This window comes from Leptonychotes weddellii, chromosome 4 (assembly GCF_054177405.1).
Source record: "Leptonychotes weddellii isolate Sample4059 chromosome 4, ASM5417740v2, whole genome shotgun sequence".
Taxonomy (NCBI): domain Eukaryota; kingdom Metazoa; phylum Chordata; class Mammalia; order Carnivora; family Phocidae; genus Leptonychotes; species Leptonychotes weddellii.
In genome coordinates, this window is record NC_138372.1 from 51,114,762 (window position 1) to 51,123,834 (window position 9,073).

General features: G+C 42.7%; 1 protein-coding gene across 9 annotated transcripts in view; it reads right to left on the reverse strand.

Annotated features, from left to right (window-relative positions):
- The window catches only part of GNG12 (G protein subunit gamma 12), a 118,151-nt gene that overhangs the window by 79,178 nt on the left and 29,900 nt on the right, over nt 1-9,073 (reverse strand). For 7 of the 9 annotated variants that reach the window (XR_014144911.1, XR_014144912.1, XM_081818609.1 and 4 more), the window contains exon 2: nt 1,336-1,388. The exons of the other annotated variants lie outside the window; for them this stretch is intronic. The gene's annotated coding sequence lies outside the window, so the exon portion shown is untranslated. The remainder of the gene's footprint in view (nt 1-1,335; nt 1,389-9,073) is intronic. 9 annotated transcript variants of the gene reach the window in all.

Sequence of the window (9,073 nt, forward strand, 5' to 3'; positions counted from 1 at the left end):
GAGCGCGGGCAGCCTGGCACTGGCAAGACCACCTCAGAGCCTACTCAATTGAGATGCCAGGGGGCAGTGCCAGGGCCCAGCAAATCAGAATGGGGAGAGAGGGCGGTGGGCTACGGGCTGGGCATGGATCTGAGCCCTCACTCCATGCCCTCCTTTTTTCACATGACTCAAAAACACTGTAGGATAGGACCATAAAAATGGCCACAATCCTTCCCCTCCCTGTATCCGTGTTCCTGTGGTGCAATTCTGCAGCTCCTCCATGAAGGGGCTGACTTTGTATCTGTAGCCTCTTGAATCCAGGCCAGCCACATAAGCTCACGTTAGCCACCAGAACGTGATGGAAGCAACGTTGTGCCACATCTGAGCCTTAGGCTGGAGACGTTCCTGCTTTCACTTGGTACCCTGCCCAACCCCACGGGAATATGCTCAGGGTAGCCTGGAGGATGGTGAGGCACACGTCTTAGAGTCATTGTCATCACGCTAACAGCCAGATGACTCTCAGAAACAAAGCCTAACCGACCTGGACCTGTAGCTGACTGCAGAGACAGGAGTGGTCCCGGCAGAGACCAGAAGAATCACACAGCAGAGCCCAGCCCAAACTGCCAACCCACAACATCGTAGGATAAAGACATGATTGTTATTTTGAGTCGGGAAATTTCGGCTCAAATCTCTGGTAGTGTATTTTGGGGGTGATTCCTTATGCAGCAAAAGCGAACTGCTATACACTGCAAATAGCAGTATCACCACAGCATTAGGGAGTGATGCCACATGAAGCCCCAGAAACTTTTTCACTTAAAAAGTATATTACTTTCCTAACTCTAAAGTCAGTTTTCTACCACTGCATAACCGTTATGTCCCAACAATCACATTTCGGTTCAAAGAGAGAGGAGAGGAAAACTACAGCAAGAAGAAAGCTAATAAGTTATAACTGTGAGCCAATTTTCATTACAACACACTACAAGGGACTGTCTGAATTCCTTGGTCGAAATAACACTTTGTTGTTTTGGATACTGCCTGAAACAAGCAGACCATCAACAGGGGCCTGGAAATAGTTTCATTACAAGAAAAAGAAAAGTTTTATTTTAATAGTATTTGGCATGTAATCATAATCTTTTCCCTGACCACGTTCTTAGCCAAGGAACACGGATTGGTCTTTTTTTTTTTTTTTTTTTAAGGCTTGGAGAAGTCTTAAATCATTTCAGAGAGGAAAATAAAGTGTGAATAAATAGACATCTAATCATAGTACTGGTAGGGAATGTATCTAACTTAGAAGTGTGAAACATTCAAAAATAATGTCAAACAGTCACATTGTTTTAAAAATGAAAGAGAACTCACCAGTAAGACCTCCCCTGGCCCACCGTTTTCAGGTTGTAAGTGGTGGAATGAATCTGAAATAGAATTAAGCAAACATTCCGTAAGTAAATCATACTCGGGAAGGGTGTGCTTTCAGTCCCAAGAGACCGCCATGATGCTGAGTATTTATTCTGTTAGTTAAAGATTAGCAAAGCCTTTTCTGGCTCCTGGTGGAATAGGGAGAGTTTTTTGCCTACATATTTCAACTTCCTGAATAGAGAGCGTTCTCTCATCTACTTCAGAGAGTGCTGGACGTCTGAAGCCAGTACTATAAATGGTAGTGTTTTCGTCCAAACCCCTCCAAGTCAGCAGAAGCCTCCTTGGTTGTTGCTCTCGCATTGGTCCCTCAACCCCTTTTGCTAGGACCAAGTCACTGCTCCCTTTATGGAACCAGTGAAAAAATGGATGGTCCAGCACAACCTGAAGGACAATGGGAAGAGTGTACAAGGCTTCCTGATAGTGGCCACCTGATCACAAATCACCCCAAACTTTTGTTTTATCGATAAGGGTGAGCCTAAGGCAGTGCTGCTCAACAGAACTATAAAATGAGCCATTTATAGGGGCGCCTGGGTGGCTCGGTTGGTTGGGTGACTGCCTTCGGCTCAGGTCATGGTCCTGCAGTCCCGGGATCGAGTCCCGCATCGGGCTCCCTGCTCGGCGGGAAGTCTGCTTCTCCCGCTGACCCTCCCTCCTCTCATGTGCTCTCTCTCTCTCTCTCTCTCTCTCACTCTCTCAAATAAATGAATGGATAAAATCTTTGGAAAAAAAAAATGAGCCATTTATATAATTTTATATTTTTGAGTAACCACATTAAAAAGGCAAAAAGAAGTGGATGAAATTTTAATATGTTTAACTGAATTTATTCAGAAAATTATCATTCCAACATATAACAAATATAAAAATTACTAATGAGACATTTCACATGCTTTTTTTCATACTCAATCTTCAAGACCCAGCACATCACAACTCAGACTAGCCATATTTCAAGTAGTCAATAGCCATGCTGGCCGGTAGCCACACCAGACACTGAGGGAATCCAATCTTGGCCTTTACAGGTCCTGGCAAAGCCAGTCAAATGCATATGGAGATTTTATTCATCTATTTTCCTGCTCCTTGTAATCCATCATTACCTCATTCATGATGTCATTTTACTAGAAATAATCATATAATAATAGCAAATATTTATATCACTTACTATTGCCAGGAACTATTCTTGGCATCTACTTCAATTAATCCTCGCAATAACTTTATGAGGTAAGCATATTATCATTTCCATTTTGTAATGAGGAAACTGAGGCATGGAGAAGTTAAGTAGCTTACTCAAGGTTATAGATGGTGACAGAGTTGAGATTCTTTTTTTTTAATAAAGCATTATTTTTAAGAATTAATTTATGTAAGAGAGAAAGAGAGAGCATGTGAGCGTGGAGTGGGGGGGCAGACGGAGAGGGCCAGAATCTCAAGCAGACTCCCCACTGAGCGCGGAGCCGGATGTGGGGCTTGATCTCATGACCCGGAGCTGAGATCACCACCTGAGCTGAAACCAAGAGCTGGGCACTCAACCGACTGCACCGCTCACGTGCCCCAACAGAGCTGGGATTCTAATCCATGTAGTCTGCCTCCAGAGCCCATGTCCTTAGTCACTGGACTCTCAATTAAATGTGAATGGCTCAAAATAAGATAACTGCTTTCAGTTTTAATTATAACCACCAAGTGACTCAAGGCTGCTCTCATGATACATGGTCAGATAATAGTAGTGATGGCAGATGGAGGAGTTATGGGATGTGCTAGCAAATTAAAATAAAAACAACATGGAGTGAGAGCAAAAGCACCACAAGCAGGACGGGGGTCAGGCCTAGGTCTGGGAGTACAGTATGATGTTAACAGCAGGGGGAGGAGGGGTGTCAGTCTTTGGAAAACCCTGTCTTCATGATTTTTCTGAGGGAAGAGTCCATCACTTTGATCAGATTCTCAAGGGGGTCTACAAGTTAGACACCTCTGTATCTGTCCTAGCAGAGGTGGAGAGGAAGAGAAGACAAATCAGGTAGAAAGGAATTCAGAAAACACATCCTTCTACTTAATCCATGGTCCCCAAAGAAATCACACCTAATGAGAAAAATAAGATCCACATGTGCAAACTCCATGCCCAAGTAGTAGGAAAGGGGGTGGATCAAGGACACTGTTTAGAATCAACAGGCCTTGGGCTGAGGCCGCCGCAGGAGGCTGCCACCTGAGCCTGAACCTGCTGAAAGTCCTTCAGTGGCTTCCTCTAGGTTCTAGGATCAAGTCCAGCCTCCTCAGCCCACTCAAAAGCCACAGTGGTCTTGTGCCTGAGCACTCAGGTATCTTGTCCTTTAGCCACAGAGACATATTTACAGGTCCCAAAATGCCATTCACTCACTCCTCTGTGCCTCTGCATATTCTGTTCTATCAAACACATCCTTTTTCTACTGTATCAGCCTATCTGTAGGTCTCAGTTCAAAAGTCACCTTCCCTGGGAAGCCTCCGTGAACCCCTTCGGCTGACTTAGGGACAACTCTCTCTGCATCACGGCCAGTGGTCACTCAATTCAATCGAGAATTATGTACTACTACTACTACTACTATGGATAATAATAAAAGTTGGTTTTTATGGAGTTGTGTGCCAGGCACTGTTCCAAGTGCTTTGCATGTTCCTTTAATCCACTCAGTAACCATATTGGGGAGGTTCTCTTATTACCTGATCTAGCAGGTAAGCAAACTGAGGCAAAGAAGTTAGCAGCCTAAGGTCACCCAGCTCATAAGTGGCAGAGCCAGATTGTGAATAAAAACACACTGGGATAAAGAGTCTCCAACTCTCCAAATATGTCCTTTAACAAAGCAAAAAGCAAGTTTTATCTTCATCTTTTCAATCCAGCCAGTGTTGAGGGGTGGTCATTTCCTATGCCTGCTCAGTACTAGAGGGAAAAGATGCAACTCAGATCTTGACCAACTCAATCACACCTCCAACAAGTTCTTTTCTTTTTTTAATATTTTTTTTTGAAGATTTTATTTATTTATTTGAGAGAGCGAGAATGAGAGAGAGCATATGAGAGGGGTTAGGGTCAGAGGGAGAAGCAGACTCCCTGCAGAGCAGGGAGCCCGATGCGGGACTTGATCCAGGGACTTGAGGATCATGACCTGAGCCGAAGGCAGTCGCTTAACCAACTGAGCCACCCAGGTGCCCACCTCCAACAAGTTCTTCAGCTTCCCTTCACTTTGCACATGGATCTAAGTAATAACATGCCCTCTGAAAGCCTTGGGTGACCATTATAAAGGAATGCCAGAAAGGATACTTTATTTTATTTTATTTTTTTAAAGATTTTATTTATTTATCTGACAGAGGGAGACACAGCGAGAGAGGGAACACAAGCAGGGGGAGTGGGAAAGGGAGAAGCAGGCTTGCCACAGAGCGGGGAGCCCGATGCGGGGCTCGATCCCAGCACCCTTGCATCATGACCTGAGCCGAAGGCAGATGCTTAACGACTGAGCCAACCATGCGTTCCAAGGATACTTTCCTCTAAAAAAGATGATACTCAAGTAAAAAAAAAAAAAGGACACAAAACCCTTTCTTAAGGTTTATTTGGTTTCAAATAACTCAATATGACTATATACCAAATATTGTTTTAAATAAAAGTCTCATGTTGCAAATCTCCTTTTGCTGTCCAGTCATGGCTTTGCCCTTCTGTACCCTGCAGTTCCATGGTATGTTTCTTTCCAGCACTATCTAAACTCCCTTCGAAGGAATAAAAAAAGTGACCTTGGAGGAGGACACTCCTCTTTCTTTCCCTAACAGTGGAAAAGACAAACGTTTCAAGATCTGGGACATACACAGACGTCTAGGGAGAGAAAGAGCTCTTTGTAGCTCACGTCAGAGACTGCATCACGGTGGCCCAGCCTACCACCGGCAGATAAGGGCAATTGGCCGTAACACCCACCCTTCCTACTGCATCCACAATGTAAAAGAAACCGCCAACTTCCCATGTATATGGACATCAGCATGATCTCAGTTATTAACAACCAAACTAGTAACAACCGATTGTGTTTCGACTCTTCCGAGCTCCTCTTCTTCCACAATAAACATTAACCTAATTGTTATTGAGAGCTTTACTGAGTGCAAATTATGTGCCAGGCATGGTTGTACTGCTGGAGACATCCAGTGAATGAGGTAAACAAGGCTCCTGATATAGGGACCCTCCCACCATAATGGGAGGCAGAGAATAAACAAGTACACAAAGAAGTCTGTAAGATAACTTCAGTGACAAGTTCTACAAATGTTTCCATATAAACACGGAGTGACGGGACCTACTGAAGAGTTTAACAGTGTCTCTCTGGGCAGCTATATGGACGAGGCGGGAAGAGGCAACAGTGGATGAATGGATCAGTGCTGACCGGTTACAAGGCCATTCACTTGTTTAGGTGAGATATGATGGCACCTTGGCACAGGACGGTAGAAGTTGGCATGGAGAGAAGTGAATGGATTCAGGATAGGTTCTGGAAGTAAAACAATGAGGACCTGCTGATGAAGTGGATGTGAGAGATGAAGGAGAGGATTGGATCTAGATGACATCAAGGTTTTGGCTCAAGCAACTGGGTCAATGGTAGCTTCTTTGAGGGACAAACAGGTTGTGGGAGGAAAGAAAATCCAGAATTCTGATTTGACCGGGGCACCTAGGTGGCTCAGTTGGTTAGGCGTGCGGCTCTTGGTTTCGGCTCAGGTCATGATCTCACCCAGGGAGTCCTGGAATGGAGCCCTGACTGGAGCTCCTCGCTCAATGGGGAGTCTGTTTGAAGATTCTCTCCCTCTGCCCCTCCCCCCACTCACATACACACTCCATAAAATAATCTTTATTTTTAAAAAAGAATTCTGATTTGCCCTTGTTAACTTTGAGATATCCAGGTGGCAATGTCAAGAAAACATTAAGGATTCTAGAACTGTTGCTGTCAAATACAATAGCTGCTAGCACATGTGGGAAATTAAACTTAAATTAAACACAATTAAAAACTCATTTCCCCAGTGACATGAGCCATATTTCAAGTAATCAAGTAGACAAAGAAATGGCTTTGTACTGAACAGCAACAGTGTAGATTATTCCATCCCTGTAAAAAGTTTCACTCGAGGGGTGCCTGGGTGGCTTAGCTGGTTGAGTCTGACTTTTCTGCTCAGGTCATGGTTCCTGGGTTCTGGGATGGAGCCCCGAGGCTCATGGGGCTCCCTGCTCGGCGGGGAGTCTGCTTCTCCCTCTGCCCCACCTTGTGCTCGTGCACACGCTCTCTCTCAAATAAATAAATCTTAAAAAAAAAAAAAAAAAGTTCCACTCAATAGGAATTATCTAAAACGCACATGATACCTCGCTAGACTCCCTCCACTACTATAACATTTAATATAATTATAAAATACAAAATTATAGCCCTGGGAGATCTTTAACCTTAAACAGCCATTGGAATCTGATCAGATTTGTTTCAAGTCTTACGTTAATTCCCTAGAAAATACATACTACAGCACTGTGGGAGAGTGGGGTGAACACTAGATTTATAGGCCTGGCTTCCAGCTGTCTTGACTACCAGTGACTTCCAGCAAATCATTTAACTAAAATGTGCCTCCACCTCCCCACCTATAAAATGGGGAGTCACCCTGAATGAACTATACTGAGAAGCATGTTGGAGAATGTTTGCAGTTCTCAAGACATCTCTACTCTTCCCTAGTCAGGTCTATTATGATTTCACTTGCAAATTCTGACACATCGTCTCGTCATCTCAAATGGCAAAACGCGTAAGAAAGGGCCTTCAAAACATATAAAAGGCGTAAAAGGTACATACTCCACAAAGGTGAGGGAAAATATACCCTTTGTCTTGAGTCTAGCATAGAAATTTGTTACTAGATGTTGCATGGCTCCTGACTTTATAAAATAATGCTGTAATGTGTCAAAGAATCAGGAATTCTGTCTTTCACCTTTGGGGCTCAAGACTTGAGCCCCAAAGGTGAAAGACAGACAGTAGGAACCAAAATGGCAACATTTCCCCCCACTGTGCAAGGGCTTCTGTCCCAGGAAAGCACACACCCTGAGCAGGTGAACTGGCCTACTTTAACCAAATGGTGCCACCCTATTACCTCCTACCCAGAAGAGCTGGTCTGGGCTGTTCATGGGGAGAAACTTCCACCTGCCCCCTGTCCTTAATCCACAGAAAGCTAGAGACCTGAAATCTTGTTTTTAATTAAGAAACTGCTGGTATGTGTCCTCAACTAATTTGTAGATAATTGGGGGGGCAGGGGAGTAGCCTGATTATGCCAAAGCTAGCAAGAAATTTTAAAAAATATACATATAATTCCTATTTTGCCAACCTCTATGAGAATATATAAAAAGCCAGAGTAAGCACTTGAAATGTTACACTCAACATATTTTTTCCCATTTCCCTACTGAAAGGCAGTGGCACTTTTTGGGCATTTTTTTGTTCGTGTGTATGTGTGTGTGTGTGTGTGTGTTTCCCCCAATGACAGTTTTAAAAGGACAGCAAGCGTCTTTGGTCCCACATGCCCACCATCCTAGGGCTACTACCTATTTTTGACTGTTACCCTCCCCAGACACCCATGTTTTTACTGACTGTGGCCATAGTTTATATGCTATTGGTAGGAAACCCAGTGAAAGCTTTTGGGTCGGAAGATCTGGATTCGAAAGCCACTGATGGGGTGCAAGTCCTTGAACACTTTACCTCTAAGCCTCGGTTTTCTTTTTTTTTTTTTTAAGCCTCGGTTTTCTAAACTGTAAAAATACCTTTAGCACACAGTTGCTATAAGAATAAAAAGGGAGAACGTTGGCCCAATGCCACTAGGAAAGGCTCCAATAATGATGGCTATTCTCTTCTTCCATTTTTTAAAAAATATTTTCTGTGTGTTCCTACACATATTCATAATGATCGTTTAAGGGACTTCTCCCTCACGTTGAGAAGTCCTAATATATTAAATCACTCCCCTTTCTGCTAAATATGTAAGTTGTTGCCAGTTTTTTATTATTATAAATAAGGTTATACTGGATATCCTCATGCTACATAGCTTTTTTCATTCCTTTAACTTACGTCCCCAGCTTCCCTAAATTCCTAACAGTAGAATTAACAATATTTTGTTTTTAAAAGGGCTATTATTAGCATGCAACAATACCACCAACAAAATAATGGGGAACTTCTGAGACCTTCACATTTTATACGTAAAATGGTATTCCTAATGAGGTTTTAATTTGTATTCCTAATTAGTGAAAATGAACATTTTCTCCCATTTATTAATGGCTTGTCACCTTGAAAAATAAGTTTATATGTTTTGTTTATTCATGTAGTAGGATCTTGATATTTATGTTATGAATCTGAATGAGCTCTTCATAGTACTTGAAAATTGAGTTAATTATTATATTTATTATAAATATATTCCCTGTATTTTGAATTTCAGGATAATCATCTTTGCATTTGCACAGCATTTTAATATCAGATAAAGGGCTAGTATCCAAAATCTATAAAGAACTTATCAAACTCAACACCCAAAAACAAATAATCCAATCAAGAAATGGGCAGAAGACATGAACAGACATTTCTGCAAAGAAGACATCCAAATGGCCAACAGACACATGAAAAAGTGTTCAACATCACTCAGCATCAGGGAAATCCAAATCAAAACCTCAATGAGATACCATCTCACACCAGTCAGAATGGCTAAAATG